We start from the raw sequence: 18515 nt of genomic DNA, 5'->3' as shown, positions 1-18515 counted from the left end.
ACTTCCATCCTGCAGGTCACTAACCGTGTGTTTCAAAGAACATTTGCAATCCCAAGAGGTGGATTTTGTTTTTCTTTTTAGTTTTATTATCACCGTCTGCTCATCTTCACTTCACTGGACTTTCGCAGGAGAAAGCATGGATGTGCTGCTCAGACGCTCGGCTCCTGCTGGTGCTTGTGTGGATTAGCCTTAAGAGATGCTGGCTGCCTCCCTAAACAATGCTGCCCCTCGAGCCCTGTGTGGATTATAATGAAGACACAATATCCTCGCTGCCCTGGACCTGCTGGCCCCTTCTCTCATCAGGCCTGTTGGCTGATGTTCCAGTCGCACAAAACACAACCAGTTTGGAGTCGGCCTTAATCACCCCCTCCAGAGACCTCACATGAAGGTGAGAGCGAGTACCAAGAGTTGTGTTGTTGTTGTTGTTTTTTTATCACCACGGTGCTCTGACACAGAAAACAACAGTCTTTATCCCCAATGTCTCTCAGCTGGATCCTATCACAAGAACAAAATCATCTAATTTTGAGATGGCTCCATCCACTGTGATGGATCTTTGAAAAGAGAGGCCGAGCATAGACAGATGAGGAGGAGGTCAATGGATGAGTCCATTTTTCTAAAGCTTAGTTTTGACCATAATTCTTCTCACTTACTAACTAAGCATTGTAACACGATTTAGTTTCTACCTTTGCCACAGTTTGTCGGGGGTTATTGTTCTTCCCACTATATCTGCTGAGATCTGAATGGGTCCCATGCAACAACAAGCAACAGTGGTCTGACAATCAAATAGGCTACATTGAAACATGGCAAAAATGATGGAGGGGTTCATCAAACTAAACATGAACACAAGCTAAAAGAAGCGCTGTAAGTAAGTGAAGTTCATTTAAATAGCACCTTTCAAGAACAGCAACACGAAGTGCTTCACAGTAAAGAATTGAACAGAGATATTACAGACAGACAGTTACACAAAATCAAACAAAGGCAAGTCTGAACAGATGAGTCTTTAGCTGCTCTTTAAAAGTGTCAACAGAGTTCAGAGTCCCATCAGTGTGAAAGCAAAGCTGAGAACAACAAAGCCAGAGGGAGTTTGACTTCTCTCTCTTTTGAGAAGGACATGTGGTTTTTTGCTAAATTATGGCTTACTTAGCCTTTAATGTCGTGTTTATATAGTGATTCCCTGTTTCTTGCAGTTGGCACCTTGAAAAACCTTGAAAACGTGGTTTGAAGGGCGTTTAAATAAATAGTTTACTTCCTTACTTGCCGTCCTCATATGAACCTGCTTCCTAATATGATGTGCTGCTCAGGTTTTCAAAGGCTTTAATATATCCTGTATGTACACAAAAGTATCCGCCGGAATCCATTAGCAGACGTCTCGTCGCAGTCTTAAGAACGACTCAGAGTCCCAGCAGGGTAATGAGCGCCGTCCTCGGAGAAGCAGGTTAATGTGTTTTTATTGCTGTGGTGAAGCTTATAGAGCCGTGATGACTCACTTTTTATTTGCCCTCCAGATGAACTGCTTTTTATAATCTGGATAAATCAGACTGCCTGAAGTCTCTCCTCAACAGACCGTGTCCCTATGTTTCCAAATATCAGCAGTTCACTTGATTGTAAATGAAGACGATGGCTGGGACAACAGAACGGAGTTGCGACGTACTGGAAATGTGTTTTAAATGAAGGTCATGTTGATTTCTGTTAGAGCAACATACAAGCGAAAGCCGGTCGGGTTCAACCGTCTGCGTCAAGTTTGTGCCGAACTCCTGACTCCCTCTGTTGCTCTCACTGTGTTAACAAGCAGTCATGTAGAGCAAAAAGTTGCCAAAATGTTGCTCAACTGCCCACTCAGGTGAACATCCGGCTGCAATAATGCATCTGGGATTCACGTGGGTGGAAACACATCCAGTATCTGTTGGACTCATTTTCTCCAACTAGCTGCACGTTAAGAGAGAAACGTCTGAATTAAACTACTCTGACCTTTAGGTAAAGTGAAATACCACTGCTCTCATTATTCTGAAAGATAGCTGGAGGCAGGAGGAATATATATAACCTGTTTAGTTGGTCACACTTTATGGAGGGTGCAGAGGCCTGTTAGGCTTATATGACATGCCTTTGTCATGACACACTCCATCTGACTTCTATAAAGCTTAAATACAGGGAGATTTGCAAATGTATTCCTGGTATTAACAGCTTGTTACGAGACAGATATAAAACAATGCAACCTCTAAAAACCCAGGTGCTGTTTTACAAGTTGTATTTTAAGGACTTGAACAAATATTACAAATGACTTTTTCCCATGCTAAGGCAGCAGGACACGTCTGGTCACCTTGGTGTTTAAATATGTGATCCATGGGATTTCTCATGACTTCACCGCGAGAAGGATAAGCTCTTAACAAGAATAATAATATGCAGGACAGAGAAAAGGCAGGCTGAAGCTGGGGTTTTAATACTGGCACCACAGCTGAGACAGCCAGCAGCGCTTTGACAAAGATTTTCCTGTTATTATTCACTGGCATACATATTCATTGGCTGAACACACAGGGGGCAGGCACATGGATCTACCAGGGATGAGGTCATATTATTATAACAGAAAGACAAAGGAGAGCAGGAGGGGGTGTTAGCCTGAACGTTGGAAGATCCCAGACTCGTGACTGGAACGTGTCCTCGGGGTGTTCTCTGAAGTGCCGGAGGCCGAGAAGTAAACACGTTCTCTCTCAAAAATCATCAAATTCAGCAGCTGGATCAGTGGTCTTATGCATTTAAAAAGAGGATAGGTAGTTATCTTTCACTTGTCATCTTTTAAATGAAGAAGAAGAAGGAGCAATCAAGTTAGCAAGGATGGCTCATCACATTTGACAATATGAAGGGAGCTCGGAGTGGATCATCAACTCCTTCACATGGAAGGTGGTGAGGGCATTTAACGAGGATGTCTTCTCATACCGTCCTTTAAATGAGTTCCTGATATTCAAAGCCATGACAGCTAGCTAACAAGTGTGAGTCCTCCCAAGAAGTACAAGGTGTGAACATTCTTGACATTTTTGTGAGAATTCATACAATATTGTGTAAAACTGCAACAATTTCATAATACATGAAAAAAAAAGAATCAAGACACAAAATAAGGCACGTTGTTAGACGACAATTTGCAATCTCAATCATTTAGTCATGCTGCTAGCTTAAAGCTCTGCTAGCTATCAAATTACTCAGTTCAAATGATTCTTTGATTTATGGTTCAAGATTCCAACAACCAATTGACTCCAACTCCTGTTGACTTAAAGTGAAGATGAAGTGAAGGGACTGCACCTGAAAAGACCCACATTGCATCATCATGCAGAATGGTACTAATTATTTCCAATGAGTGAATTACTCCTTCGAGTATTATAATGTCGCAGCATTACTGATTAATGCATGCTCTGAAGTGCAATATTATTTTAGTGAAAAGAAGCTCTGCGGCTCTCTATCACTGCTTTAGCTAATTGTGCTCCTCTTGTAACATGATTTCCTACAAATGAGAGTAAGAGGAGTGGGGTTATGTGCCACAAGATGCATTGTCTTCCTTTAAATGCCCCATTAGGCTCCAGCTAAAGGATTATGAGAGTCCTCATTAGTTAGCCTATTCCTCACCCTGACATGCCATCTCTTCTGGGTATCCCTGCCGTCAGGGCGCTCTGAACTGTGTTTAAACAAGGCCGGGGCCGTGCAGGAGCAAGAAATGGAATTATGAGCAATGTCTGAAAACTGTTCACTGAAAAAAAAACTGTTGAACAGTTTTTCTTTCTGGATGTCAAACACAAGCGGCCTTACCTGCATCCCTTTTTCTCTGTTAATCCAAACGCGTTTTTCTTGATTTGAGATGTCGTTTCTCTGCCAACGCGGCGCTCAGTGAAAGAATCTGACAGTGGGAGAGGATTAATGACTAATGTGCTCCCAGTAAAATAGATGTCTGCTCCTATTTTTACCCTCCTAATTGGAAACTGATCCTCACAATGGCACGTTTTCATGAAGATGTTGCAAAAGAGGCTTATAGCTTTCAAACGGTATCAAAGGTTGTACAGATTAGTGGGCCTCCACGAGTCATCCAGGGTACAAATGTGTCGTCATCAAGAATGCACGGCTCGCTCAGTCGGAGTTCTTTAAAGATGCTATGCAATTATTTATATTTGGGCTAAAACTGTGTGCCTCACTTTCCAGTATCTCGTGGATGAATCTCAGCCACTTTGTTGGTATTTTTAATACATGGCCCTATTCTGTATGTAAATTAAATGTACAAACATTTTAGGAGTCATTCTGTAGTCATGAAACTGGTTTTATTGGCTGCAACATAAACTTTGAGGTAAGTACTTCCACTAAAAGTTCCGCAGATTGTGTTTTCTATATTATACGAGTACAGAGAATCCCTTCAGGTGCCCTTTTTTGTAAAAGACGAAGATGCTTTATTCATATCCCGAAATAGTGTTGCATTGCTCGCTTTAAAGCGACCAGACTTCACTGACAAAAACAGTAATTTTACTGCACTGAGAACGGGAGATGTCTGTCACTGCCTTGAATAAATTATTACATTTTGTTTGATGAAATTGAACCTTTACTAAAGTCACACAGAAGTACAAATACTAACCAGAAATGCAAGGTTTTGATAAAAGTTTTGTCTGTGGAATCAGCTGCTGTCAAGAGAGAAATCCAACAACAGCTTATGTTTTCTTTATTTAAATGTTCTATCACTGTATAAGTCATTTAAAATTACAATGTGAGCCTGTCAGTGACAAAAACAAGAACTTATGTTGACTGTTAGCATAGAATCTTTTAAAAAGAGCACAGTGCATTTTGTGTGTGCGATGGAACCATTTAAATCCTCTCCGGAGTCACTTTACAATCCATTTCTCGAGTAATTGAAAGACAAAGTGTGGGCTCAATACCATATGAATTATGTCTTTAAGTCATCATGAAGCACCTTGATGTGTCAGTCAGAAATTTGTATAGATTGGAATCATTTACAGGCACCGCACAATACACTCATGTCGGGGGTTAGTTCCCAAATGATCAGAGGTCCCCCGGTTATATGAAAGACATCGTCCCAGCCGACTCTTAAAAGAAGTTTTAAACTGATTATCAAAAGGAACTTTTTAATACTTCTACAAACCAGACCTTTAAGTGGACCAGCCACATATCCTCCATTATTGTGGCCTTTACAGCCTCCTGCTAGCTGTTGCAATATACTGGAGCAATTTAAAAACTTTTAGTACCCCCCTCCAAAAACCCCCAAGGTGTCATTCTGGCCGACCCCAATGATAATCTTAGTTATATACCATGTAGCCATTAGTAAAAATACCAGTATTCCCCTTTAAGCAGAGAAAATGAGTGCCTTGTAGAACGCTGCAACGAGCTGCATATTTTTTACAAGCTCATGAACCTTACTACATCATAATTTCCTGGAGCAGAACTACACTAAATCCTCACTCCAACCATTTTAAAGCCTGACCCTGTGTCCACCCCCCCACCCCCCCCCCCCCCCCCCCCCCCTCACAGCACTCTGAATTTAACATCCACATCATTTCCAAGTCTGCAGGAAAGTTGAAATGAGTGTCTCTACTGCACCTGAGTAATCTCCGAATCATCAAAGACAGACATTGATCTCTGTCTTGGAAGGAATCCGAGTAAATCAATCAGCCAGGTATGGCTACAGATAGCGCAGACCCCCTCCGTCGGATCCTCCTCTCATCAATAAAGGAGTAGAGCGGTCGATGGTCTGAGGCTAAACTACTGCCAACCACACTGGAGTGCCAACATTGCCTGTGGAGCTCTGCACACACCCAGGATGCCTCCATGTCTTCTGGGGAGCACAGCAGTAATCAGGAAAGCAGAAATACTTAATGAAATGGGACCACTCACCACATTTCATCTCCACCAGTGTTAATACAGGCTGCGGATACAACAGAGGATTGGTTCTCATGAAAATAATTTCAACAAGTCACATGTCTGCACTGCGGCACACATTAGTTCTTACATTAGTTTGTAGTCCACGTGGAAATGAATATTGGATTTTAAACTGTGTGGAGTTTGTAATGCATTTTGTACTTCCATAAAAAAAAATCAGTTCAGTTTCTAAGTTCTCTGCAAAGAGGAGTAAGAGGTTTGAGGGTCTATTTGTGTGAATCGAGTGATTGGAAGAGCTGTCAAGTGCCCACTGAGCGAAGGGCATGGAAACCTTCCTGTGGTCCTTTTTAAGGGTATAGGACAGGAGTCACAGTGTTCTTCTTCCTGCCCTCGCTGTGTTCTTGGTGTTTCCTGTCATAATGTATCCACCAGGGCACCTCAGCAGTGCTCAGAAAGGTAATTGACACCATGTTTCAGACTTGGTCTGCACGAGGACTTGAACTGGCGACCCTCTGGTTCCCAACCAACAGTGTTACTGCCATCCATTTTGATAGGACAATGGATAGAGCAGGAAAATCATGAAGCGATAGTGGGGAATGACATGGGGGGGGGAAAGGAGACACGGTTCGGACTCGAAGCTGGGCTGCCGCTTGGACAGGTAAAGCCTCCGCACATGGGGTGCTACCAACCACTAGGTAGGCTGTTGGTGCCTTCAAACAGTGTATCAGAGATATTTCCCTGCTAGGAAGTTGTTATTTTTTCACAAGATGTGGCTGTATAAAGTGTTGTTAAAGAACTTAAAGTTCAGTTCTATATGTTATCTATATGAAATGACCAGAGAAAACTAATTGTTGTGGTTGTTGTTCCTCTTTTAAAGGTAACAAACAGTCTATGCCCCCTGGAGGACTTAAAGGTTGCAGTTTTAAATGTATGGCTACAATCGCCATATTTGCAGTAAGCCACTTAGACTTCAGTTCAAATCAATCTGCACAATACTCTTAATCCACTTTTTTGGGGTTTGGGGACAAGAGCTGGCTCCACAGACATCACCTGCCTCCAGATCGGCCAATAGAAAAATTCAGTGGCAGTAGCAGGGTTGCAACCTATAGAGGGCAGTCACTATGCTTATATCTAAACATAATATGTAGTATTTGAATACTTTGTACTAAAATGTTGAGATTTGGACCTGAATTGATCAACAACACTACTTAAAAAATGTCTATCTCTGTCATTTGTTCAGACAATTAGGGCACCCTCACTTATTTGTGCTTCGGCACAGTACGGGACCACTAGGCCCAGTGTGAGTTAGGGATGGATATTTCCCACAACCCCACGATACGATACATATCACGATACAGAGGCCACAATACGATGTCCTACACAGAATTCACTACAACAGCTGTTCTTTGAGAATAACAGCAGAGGCATTTTAAGGATCCTACAATTTAAAACACTTCAATTCAGGTCCTCAGAGATCCTAGAAATACATTCAAATATTTTAATCCCAGAGCTGTGGCTATGGTGTTATTGTGAGCTGCACCATCAGTTGTTCTTGAAAACTGTCATCACAGCTTTACAGCCACATTGATTTTGTAACATCTGCATCCATACATGCTGTATGGAGCACATGATGAAAGATTGCCATATCCATTTTTTGAGCACAGCCGTAGTGTGAGTGAGGTCTTAACAATAACAATCTGAGCCCGTCAGTCATAAAAACAAGAACTGTTGGTGTACGTCATGATTAGCAGCATTTGCCTGCAAGGATGACATTACATGCATGTTTCACAGCTGCATGCTGAAACACTCTACTGAAGCAATTAACAAACGTCTTGTACTTTTTATTTAATTAAACCCTAAATTATGTAAAAATGTGGCAAAGGTTCAGGATGAGGGCCTAATGTTTAAGTCTTCAATTAACTGTAATAAACAAGCAGAACATGTGAAGCAATCAATTTAAAACAGGTTTTCAATGTCACATGAGAATTGAAGTTCAAAATAATTTCCCAAGGAAACACATGTCAAAGATGATTGCATGAAGTATTTCTGTAAATCAAAGAGTTTGTGTGGAGATCCGCTCTCCGGTCAGGACAGTCTGCCCTCCTTTCTGTGAGCTGTGTGAACCTCAGACCCTGTTGGACCCGGCCTCATTCAGGCCCATCACTCTGTTAAGCCTCTACATTCTCCTCATTATGAGCATAGTTAGAAACCAATTAATTGAAGTGATTAAAGTGTTTCCCAACTCAAGAGAAGTTAAGGAGATTGAGGTCAAATAGTGTTAATTTATTTGAGTGAATATTCCGCTGCTGCCCCCACACTCACACATTATCAGGAGCAGCCCCGCCGCCTGTATGCTGATTAATTCAGGACTTTAATTGTTGTGTCTGGAACAGCTCGGGTTGTGTGAACGGGGGCCGTCCTCCTCTTCACTGCTGTGTGTTAATGTGACGTAACATGCAGGGAAACAAACAAGAAGCAGGGATCCCTCCGAGCTGATCAGATGTAACATTTAACAACAAAAGAGCAGAGTGGGTAGAACAGAGAGAGCTGCGTTCAATCACAGCGAGGTCTTTTCACCTGTTTAAGAAAGGGCAATGTCTTATAGGCTGTGGTGAACCATGTTTATGGCCTAGAATAAACTGGAGGCAGAATTTTAGTTCCATTCTTGTTCCAGTTCATCATGCCATATTATTGAATGTTTGTGTTCATAGATTACAAGTTAGTAACCTAAAGAGAAGGAAACAGCACTGTTTCATTATGAAGGGACCAAAAATGTCTGAATTATACCCTCATCATGGGGCAGCAGTAGCTCAGTCTGTAGGGACTTGTGTTGGGAACCGGAGGGTCGCCGGTTCAAGTGCCGGACCAGAAATTGGCCTTGTAGCTGGAGAGGTGCCAGTCCACTTCCTGAGCACTGAAGAGGTGCCCTTGAGCAAGCCAACGAACCTCCCACCAGCTTAGGAGTGCTTAGTGGGCAGCTTCCTCACTCTGAAATCTCTCCAGCGGAGTGCATAGGATCCTGTTTGTCCATATGTGTGTGTAGCATGTCCATTAAACAGAGTTTTCGGCTGGCTGCAGAAACACTGGAAGTCACATACACATGACTGGTCAGGTGCTTCCCAATTGGCTATTGTTCCATTCCACTTGACAATTCACAGAGTCCGTGCTCGGCCGTCCCACACAACAGGATTTGTGATCGTAAATATTGAACATGTTTAATATTTATCATTTCAAATCGGGGTGGCCCTGTTAGTCTTTCAGAGCAGATCTGGGATTAAAATCACTCTGAACACACACCACAGTAACTTCTGGCAAGATCATCTTTGGAACAGCAGATAGTCGGGCCTTTGCTGACTTTGGTCAGAAGTGGGGAATCGAGCTCAAAATCCGCCCGATTATCTTGTAGTGCGTACCCCGCTTTATAAAGAATATTTGTCTTTTGTTTACAAAAACTTGCTATAACAGCTCCGTAGTGCTGACACAGCTTGAGAACGTTATAGGTTTTCAATCTGTTTCAATGTCACCACCAACAATGGAATATCAAAAGTAAAACAAACAAGTGCTGCGGACAAAGTTAAGTCAACTCAGGCCAGGAAATCCAAGCAATGATCCAAAATATGTTTGAGCCCAACAGGCCCAATAAAACGAAGGTATGATGCTCCAAACAAGTATCAGTCTAATAGCTCAATATTTTTTTGCCACAGACTGAAATTCTGAATAAAGTTTTTGTTAATGCAGCTTCCTCTGCATTCATGAGAGCAACCCATCTGGGTACTTTGCCCAAAATGATACTCAGGCCCATAGTAGCAAACAGACTACAATTACAGCGTCTTTTGCCAGTGTAACTCAGTGTGATAAGAGCAGCCGAAGACACGGTGTCTGTTAACACGGTCACCAAAGACGGATTTAAAAACCTCCTCCGCACGCTGGACAGAAGATATGTGATTCCCTCCCGCACCTACTTCAACCAGGTTGCCATCCCACAGCGGTACGCGGAGTGTAAAGAAAAAGTGGTAACAGAGCTGAAAGATGTGGAGTATTATGCCACAACTACTGATATGTGGTCAAGCAGGAGGACCGAGCCGTATCTTAGTTTGACTGTGCATTTCGTAAATGACAACTTTGAGTTGAAAAATACTTTCCCACTGACCACACCGGAGAGAATATTGCCCTGGGATTGAGAGAGAGTCTGTCAAGCTGGGGTCTGAAAGAAGAGGACCAGACGTGCATCACAACCGACAATGCAGCAAACGTCATCAAAGCTATGGAACTTAATCAATGGACCAGACTTCAATGTTTTGGACACAGGCTGCATCTTGCAAGTGTAAGAGTGTGTGTTTGTGTGAGTGTGTGTTTGTTTATTAATTTATTCATTCATACAGATTTAATATGATGATGTGTGCGTATTGTCTTCAGTATAGTCAGTATAGTTTTTCGCATAATGTTGTTTTTCTTTGAAGCCCTTACAAATACCTTGTTTGAATAATTAATATTATAATGATAACAGATTATTTATCATCAAACATGATGAATACTGTGTTATGTGCTTTTGATCATTGATTTCCTTACTGTTGTCTGTAATATGGCTTTCTTGGATTTACTTTGTTCTTTTGCTAGAAAATCTGCCTTGCAAAGTTTACCATTATTATCCTTACATTTTCAGCCTGTAATTCTCATTTAATGTTTATTTTTTTGTCCAGAAAATGCTGTTAAAGATGATGCAAGAGTTAAACGGGCAACAGGACTTTGCAAACAGATGGTTGGTGTCTTCTCTCATAGCTGGAAAAAGAAGACAGCACTGAAAAAGGCACAGCAAGAATTCAATTTACCAGAGCACTCACTGATAACAGAGTGTCCGACAAGATGGGGCTCAAGGCAAAAAATGATTGGGAGGGTGTTGGGGCAGAGCAAGGCGTTGTCTCAGGTTCTGTCTGAAGACAAGAAGACACATCACCTGGTCCCCACTTGGCAGGACACAGATGTCCTTGAATCGATAAACAATGCCCTTGGTCCTCTTCAGGAGTTTACAGATGCCATGTCCGGTGAAGCCTATGTAAGCGTGTCATACCTGAAGCCAGTTCTCCATCTCCTGAGAACATCAACCCTGACTGAAAGTGATGAGGACACAGATCTTACCAAGGAAATCAAATCAAGAGCTCTTGGCTACATTGAAGATAAATACAGCGACCCAGCCACACAGGAGCTACTGGACATTACTTACTACAAAAGGTAACTTGTCCTGTTTCTTTGTGTAGTTTAGTAATACAAAATGCCACATCAATACAAGTGATATTTTTATTACACTGATTGGCATTTTTTAATGTTTACATAGAATGCACAATTGCTCTAAATCACATCAGACTGCAAAACTTCAAGCTCTTATCTCTGTGTTTTGCAGGAAAAGAGGGCTCGTGTCAGCACCACAGATCCCGTGCCCCAGGGTGCAGCAGAGGCAGAGCCATCCACCACAGGGAAGGGAAAGCGGTCATTGGACAGCTTCTTCATGAGCAAGGCTGTCCCTCCTCCTCCTTCCACTACGCAGTTGGAGGATAATAATAATAATTTATACTTTATTGATCCCGCGAGGGGAAATTCATTTTTACACTCTGTCTAGTTAACATCCTACACAAACATAGGCCGAAATACACACACATGCACAAACAGGATCCTATGGACATGTACTAATGGAGAGGTCTCAGAGTGAGGGGGCTGCCCACAGTGGGCGCTCCTGAGCTAGTGGGGGGCGTTAGGTGCCTTGCTCAAGGGCACCTCGGCAGCTACCAGACCAATTTCTGGACTTGGTCCGTGCCGGGACTTCAATCGGCGACCCTCCGATTCCCAACCCAAGTCCCTACAGACTGAGCTACTGCCGCTGATGATGCTATTAAAGCTGAACTGGGCAACTACCTGATGACTCTTACTATTGATGGAGAGGAAGATCCACTGGCCTGGTGGAGAGTGCACAATGTTAACTTTCCATGACTGAGAAAACTAGCTCGTAAATTCCTATACATACCAGCTACCAGTTCACCATCAGAGAGATTGTTTAGTGCTAGTGGCAATGTTGTCACCTGTCAGCGCTCATGTCTAAAACCATTAAAGGTTGTCATGCTAGTTTTTTTGACAAAAAAATCTATAAAGAGTGATGTAGAGATGTCAGGGAAGCAAGTATTATTGTTGATTTAGTACTTTTGAGATTGTATTTGTTTGTTCTGCACATCACCCTGACTTGTTGTGTCAGCCTTTTAAAAAAAAAAAAGATATTCGCCATTTTTGCTATAATGTTTAATGCTATATTGTTTACAGAATAGATGTGCAATATTTGGGTGCTGCTGAGCTGAGCCATAAATGAATGACCAACCTATTTTAATATCTGACATATTTTTCAGAAGGTAAGAGGTCATTTTATTTTAGTAAGAGTTTTATTTTATTACCATTACTTTTCAGTTTCACTTACTGTAAAAAGATAGTCCAAGTCCAAGTTTCTTAATATAGGGTTGAATAAAGTACTGCTGATATAGATGTTGATAAGCTAGCTCCCTTGAGCCATAAAAGACTGACCTTGACCTATACCTACTTGAGTGTAAGGCTGTTGGGCAAGATCATTTGGTAATTGTTGAATTTTGTTTTTCTTATCATTACTTATTTAACATTGCTTTTTTATTTTGGAATTGTTTTGTATTTTATTTAACTTTTTTAAATTAAAACAATTAAGGATTTTTTGCACTACTTTAAATTAAGACAGTCAAAGATGGCTCTTTTAGTTCTTCAGTTGTAATAACTGGACTTTATAGAATGTACATGCATGTTTCTTGTTAATAAATACATTTGAAATCAATTCTTAACTTTAGTTTTCATTCTTACATTAGAGTAATGGCATTTAATGTTTTAATGGTATGATGTAATAATCTCATATATGCTGACAGAGAGATGATACATCAGTGCCAGCCACTGGTTCCGTCTATAGAGCGTGAGCGCAGATATGAGCAGCTGTGCACACATCATAACTACAAGATCACACAGGAATAAAGAGAACGACAACATGTTGCTTTGTCTATCTGAGGATGATGTGGTGTTCTTTTGGTGCCTGTTTTGACCTTAGGATGATAAAGTGATGAAATATACGATCGGGGGTCCGTATGTTGTGTTTTATTTAGAAAAATACTGGACGCTCTGTGCGTTTTCTTGTCTGGCTTCCTGTCCGGGTTGTTCAATTCTGTCAAGCTTGCAGAGGAGCTGTCTGTATAGTGACGCTGCTGATAGACAGAAGCAGTAGCATTGAGTAGACTTGCAGCTGACGGCAGCGTAGTGCCCGGTGCTGACGGAGCACGGCAAAATTGGCAGTGAGGTAACATAATGACCTCATCTACAAACACAAAACATGATGATAACAAAGACAGAAGCTTGCCTTCATATTTTCATTATCATGCAAACAACTTTTCTCTTTTACCTGCTCACTTGAAGTGCCTTTTCAGAGGGTTAGAATGTTTTCTTGCTTTTGTAACACACAGAAACATTTCCTGTAAGATGTCTCGCTGTGCCGCTTTGAGCATGAATTAACATGTCTTAACTGTGTTGCAGCTATTTCTACTTTTAGTCTGTAAGTAGCTGGAACTGTGTTTATGTTCCCATGAAGGAGAAAATCAGATTCTCCCCCACACACGCACACACACACACACAGACACACACATACAAACACAAACACACAAACAAGAAGTCTGACTCCGAGGCCAAGGCAAAAACAACTTGTCATAAACTGAGCGTTTCAATGTTTTTCCTCATCCAACACTTGTGTACATGAAAAACAACATTTCCATGAACCCCGAGCACTAATTATAACGTAGCAGTGTGTGTGTGTGTGTGTGTGTGTGTGTGTGTGTGTGTGTGTGTGTGTGTGTTTATTTGTTTAGCTCACAGTGCTACAGTAACACACTCTCTGGCTGGAGTATAAGCTTCATTATCCCTCTGCTTATGGAGTGCTTTTTGGAAGTGGGTTAGTTGTCAGACAGCTCTGAAATCCGCAGCTTTTGGCTGCTCTTGACACTCCGGTTGAACCCTTCCTATTAACGCTGGATTACTGTGGAGAGGCCGTGTTTCCTTGACAGGGGAATAGAGCCCAACATTGGAGCGGGGATGATTTCATCTCGCAGTTTTTAATTGCTCTAGCATCTATTCATGCACTTTCAAGATGCGCCAAGCAGCTTTGCAGATTCCCAGGGAAAAAAAAGTCAAGGTTCAGCAGAAATATCTGCTACCGAATACTGCAGCATCAAAGTTTCATGCTCTCAGGATAAACAGATCCCTCTCCAGCTATAATGTTTTTCTTTTTCTTCAAACATCTGCCAAATCTCGCCATTTCAAGGGAGCTTCTGTTGTCTTTGTGTTCAGCCAGAGTCAGCGTGAGCTTTACACAAAAAAATAAACGTGTGACTAAATGAGTGCACTGATGATGGTGATCACTGAGCAGAGAGAAGAGAGTCAACATTAGCGTCTCCGCTGGTGGCAACTTATAGAAGAGAGAGAGAGAGAGAGAGAGAGTAGGGCTGATTATGAAGACGAGTCCTGCAACTGACGCCGCTCTCATGGTGTGAATGTGATTCATTATGTAAGATGAGGCGGTGCTGCAGCTGATACTTCAGTATGAACATGTGAGTGTGTGATGGAGGAGTGTGAATGATGCTGTGCCCCCTGTGTGTGTGTGTGTGTGTGTGTGTGTGTGTGTGTGTTGTCTCATTGGGCCTCTTTACCTTTTAACACATCCAGTCCTGTTTTAAATCTTAATCATGAAATAAACCCCCATCATGTTGTTAGTGTATCACTAATGAATTGTTTACAACACATTGTGTGTATGTCTGTAATTCTTCTGATGATGAGCATATCTCCAGTTTCCATTCATTTCAATGCTTTCTAGTTCAGATCTGAGTCTCTCTGTTGCTGTCCGGGGTGCTGAATCTAGAGCTGTGCTGTGTGTAAGCATCAAACGGACTCCCAAAGTTAACGAGGGGTTATTTATTTCTTGCATTAGTTAGTGTATGAATGGCCTGTTGTGCCGTCTTGTCGGCTCTCATTGAATCGTCTCGTCACAGTGTCATGTCAATATGAGCTCAGCCTCAGTGGTTTCAGAGGGTATGGGGTGGCCTAGGCACACCTTTAAAAAAGCAAATATATATTTTTGTCAATTTCCTGATCTATAAACCTATAAAATTATCTGATCCATGCCATTAATCTGTGTTTCCATTCAACTGAACGTTAAAGCTTTTTAATATTGTTAATCATGTAACAAATGTGTATGTGAAATGAAAACACAATTTATTATATAGGCTGGTTAAAAAAATAAAAGCTTGGCTGGTGAATTTTTTCTTGCCGTCGAGTCTAAAAACACAATTTGGGACCCTGCTGCAGTACTAAAAAATGGCAAACGTCTCTTCTGTTAACCTCAGCAGGTAATGACTCTGAATAAATAACACATAAAACTAAAGCAGTCTCAAGTGAAGCTTCAGTACAATCACCGCGTGCAGACTATTTTTGTCAGAGAGCCTAATGCGGGGCTGGACTAAACCCAAAAATTGCTCGTTTCGAGCTTTCCTCATGTTGTGGCTCTGGGACATTAGCTCCTCAGCCCCCGGTGTGATGCAGAGAAAATTCATACTTAGCCTGAAATATAACCCAACACTGATGACTAAAAATAAGCCCTTCAATTTTCCAATTTTCCCCTCAGACTAACAACCACTGAGGGGCTGCAGGTTTGTTCTCACACATCACCAATAAAAATAATGACAAAGTACGAGCGATTCAATTATGCTGCTCATGAATCATTTGTGGTTAAATGATTAAAAAACAAAAACAGCCTGGTTAAAATTCATTAAAGCTGAAACCTGCAGAAATGAGGAGGCGGAGTGATTTCCCCCCGACGACCAGCAGAACTATATCATCACAGTTCTGTCAGTTATCGCTAATTAGAGCTTCACAGGAACTCGTCCTCAGAGCAGCAATGATTACCTGACATCACGTTGTGGAACTAGATAATTTACTTTCCTCTCCACGGATATTTTTAACTTTGCCTGTTAGCTCACCAGATCGAGGGAATAATATGTTTTATTTCTGCCTCACTCTGCTGCCACAGATATTCTCATTTAAAAGTCATCAACGAGGCCCTGTGCAAACTTCAAATGCGAGGCCCTGCTCTTTGACATGGATGCGCAGTTGCGCATGAATAACAGTCACACGGACACAGCTTTTCTAGTTCTACTGCACGCATAATCCCGCTGCAATACGTTTTAATCAAGTAGAATAATACAGCATAATCATACACATAGTCTCAGCTATGACTTTTTGCTATTTATTTCAAAGGGGAAAAAAATCAACTGTGCAACGAGTGGCTTTACATCAAGTCAGCTCAGTCACTTTATTTTTGGCATCTTGACATTTTTAACAAGTAGGGTAGGCCACTTTTCATTCATTATATACGTTCATTTTCATTACAACTATACACAACTCATTATTTACTGCACTGCTCACTTACAAATGAGATGGACTCACCATGCGTAAATTGCGCAGAAACTGATCATGTCAGAGTCACTTTCCTTGCCTTCTTAGCCACAAACTCAGCAATAAGATCTTTATAATCCAGTTTAGATGCAATGTCCTTTTCAATTGATAGCAAGGCGTACCTGCACAGTCTGTCCTGTGACATGGAGGTGCGCAAATAGTTTTTTATTAGTTTCAACTTTGAAAAGCTTTGCTCGCCCGATGACACGGTTACTGGAAAAGTCAATAGGATCCTGAGTGCAATCTCACAGTTAGGGAAAGTTCCTTCAATCACGTTGAGGTAATGAAGTGTTTTAGTGCTGTAGTGGTTCCCCCCTTTGGGATTATCTCTCGAAGTATCCTCAACTCCTCAAAGAGATCCAGTACCTGAGATTCGGACGTGCTCAGAGCATCACTCAGTCTTGTGCCACAATGTCGGTGTGGGTGATGCAAGTTGTTGCCACCACATTAGCATATTCAGACCCGCTAGCTTTGGGCATCTGCTCAGCACCGCATCTCTGGAAGTGCTGATAAATTTATCCAGCGATCCCTGCAGTGACTTATGAAATTCTTCCTTCTTTCATTTTTTTTCCTTTTCTCAGAACCCGATTCGTGCTTGCGAAATCGGTCGCGTTCTCTTGCAGCCGACATGTTAGCTTTCCCCCTCTTCCTTCTTCAGTGAGGACTCATTATGTAATGACATAGCTACAATGAAAAACCCGCTTAATTTGTTGGATTTGTTTTTTTTATGTATTTGTTTGTTTTTATGTGACCTTGACAGAGACAGACAAAATCATATATAACTAATGTATTTATTAAAAAAATCAAAAAATCAATAAAATCAATAAATCAGCAGGATTGCAGGCGCGAGGCCCTGTGCAGTTGCAGAGTTTGCACAGTCCATGCGACGGCTCTGGGTAGAGCTGGTCCTCAGCCAAACATAAGATTGGGCGTGCTGTTCCTCTTCCTTTATGTTGGAGAATATGTTAAAATATGCACAGATGTTTATAACATCAGTGACTGAATGAAAATGGCAGTGCTGAAAAGTGCTATGAGGGGTTGGAAAACTAAAAAGTCTCTAAATAAGTGCCCTGAGGACCATTTTCAGGGCAGCTAGATGCTTTATCTTACACTCTTACAGCAGTTTGCATATTATCACTAATTTAACCTCATGAGTAATGACCTATAAGTTTACCAGAGTTTTACTATAGAGCCCTGAATTGTCATGATTTGAAGCTTAGAGTCAGTGACCCAGCTGCTGTACGGTTTGGTGCTGAGCATGTGGTGGCTGTGATTGCACTGCGTGTTGCTGCAGTGTTTTAAGTTTTTTTGTTGTTCATTGTTTCATCAGAATCAGAGGAGTATATCAGTTCTGGACGCAGACAAGCACTGTGCTGAATTTTCCATTTTCCGTCTTCTATATCATCCTAATTTAAAATAAAGTCTGGGTTTTTGAAAACTGCGCTTTCCCCCTGTGGAGCTGAATCCGACCTGTTTGTCATTCCACAGCAGACACAACACAACCTTGGCAGACGTGTACATGAGATACGAGGGAGATTGTTGGTAGAGAAGTTTTTACTGAATACGGTGACATTGAGCTCAGCTTTGAGCAGAGGTGTTCACTGAAGTGGAATGATGAGACTCTTTAGTGTTTCATGTGCTCAGACCTTGTAAACAGCAGCCGGACAAAAGAATATCTGATAAGAGAGTCGAGGAGGGGGCGTGTGCGGCCCTGAGGGCGGCTTTCTCTCAGTATTACATTTGATTTGCTTCTTTAAACTCTCTTAACAGCTCCTGTCCTAACCACAATAAAGCTGTTCTCATCAAGAGTTTCGATATCTTCTTCTCTTAGTCTGTCTAGCTTCTCATTTCAAAACCCTTATCACCTTATCTTTTTAATTGTTAAATAAGTTTAGGATTAAAGAAACGTGACTGAACCTTCTTTCCATCATTTAATGTGATGTGTTCAAACATTTCAAAAGTAGGTCAGTAGGTTAATGCATGTAAGTCATTTGACTCTACAGCTTGAAATATAAAAATAGTACAAATCCTGTGGGCTTCACTTTCATAGACATATTGTAATCATCAGTTTCTCTTATGAAATAAAAGCATATAAGATGCTGAAACTA

The sequence above is a fragment of the Labrus mixtus genome, chromosome 12, assembly GCF_963584025.1.
Source record: "Labrus mixtus chromosome 12, fLabMix1.1, whole genome shotgun sequence".
In the NCBI taxonomy this organism is placed as follows: domain Eukaryota; kingdom Metazoa; phylum Chordata; class Actinopteri; order Labriformes; family Labridae; genus Labrus; species Labrus mixtus.
This window is presented reverse-complemented; position numbering follows the sequence as displayed.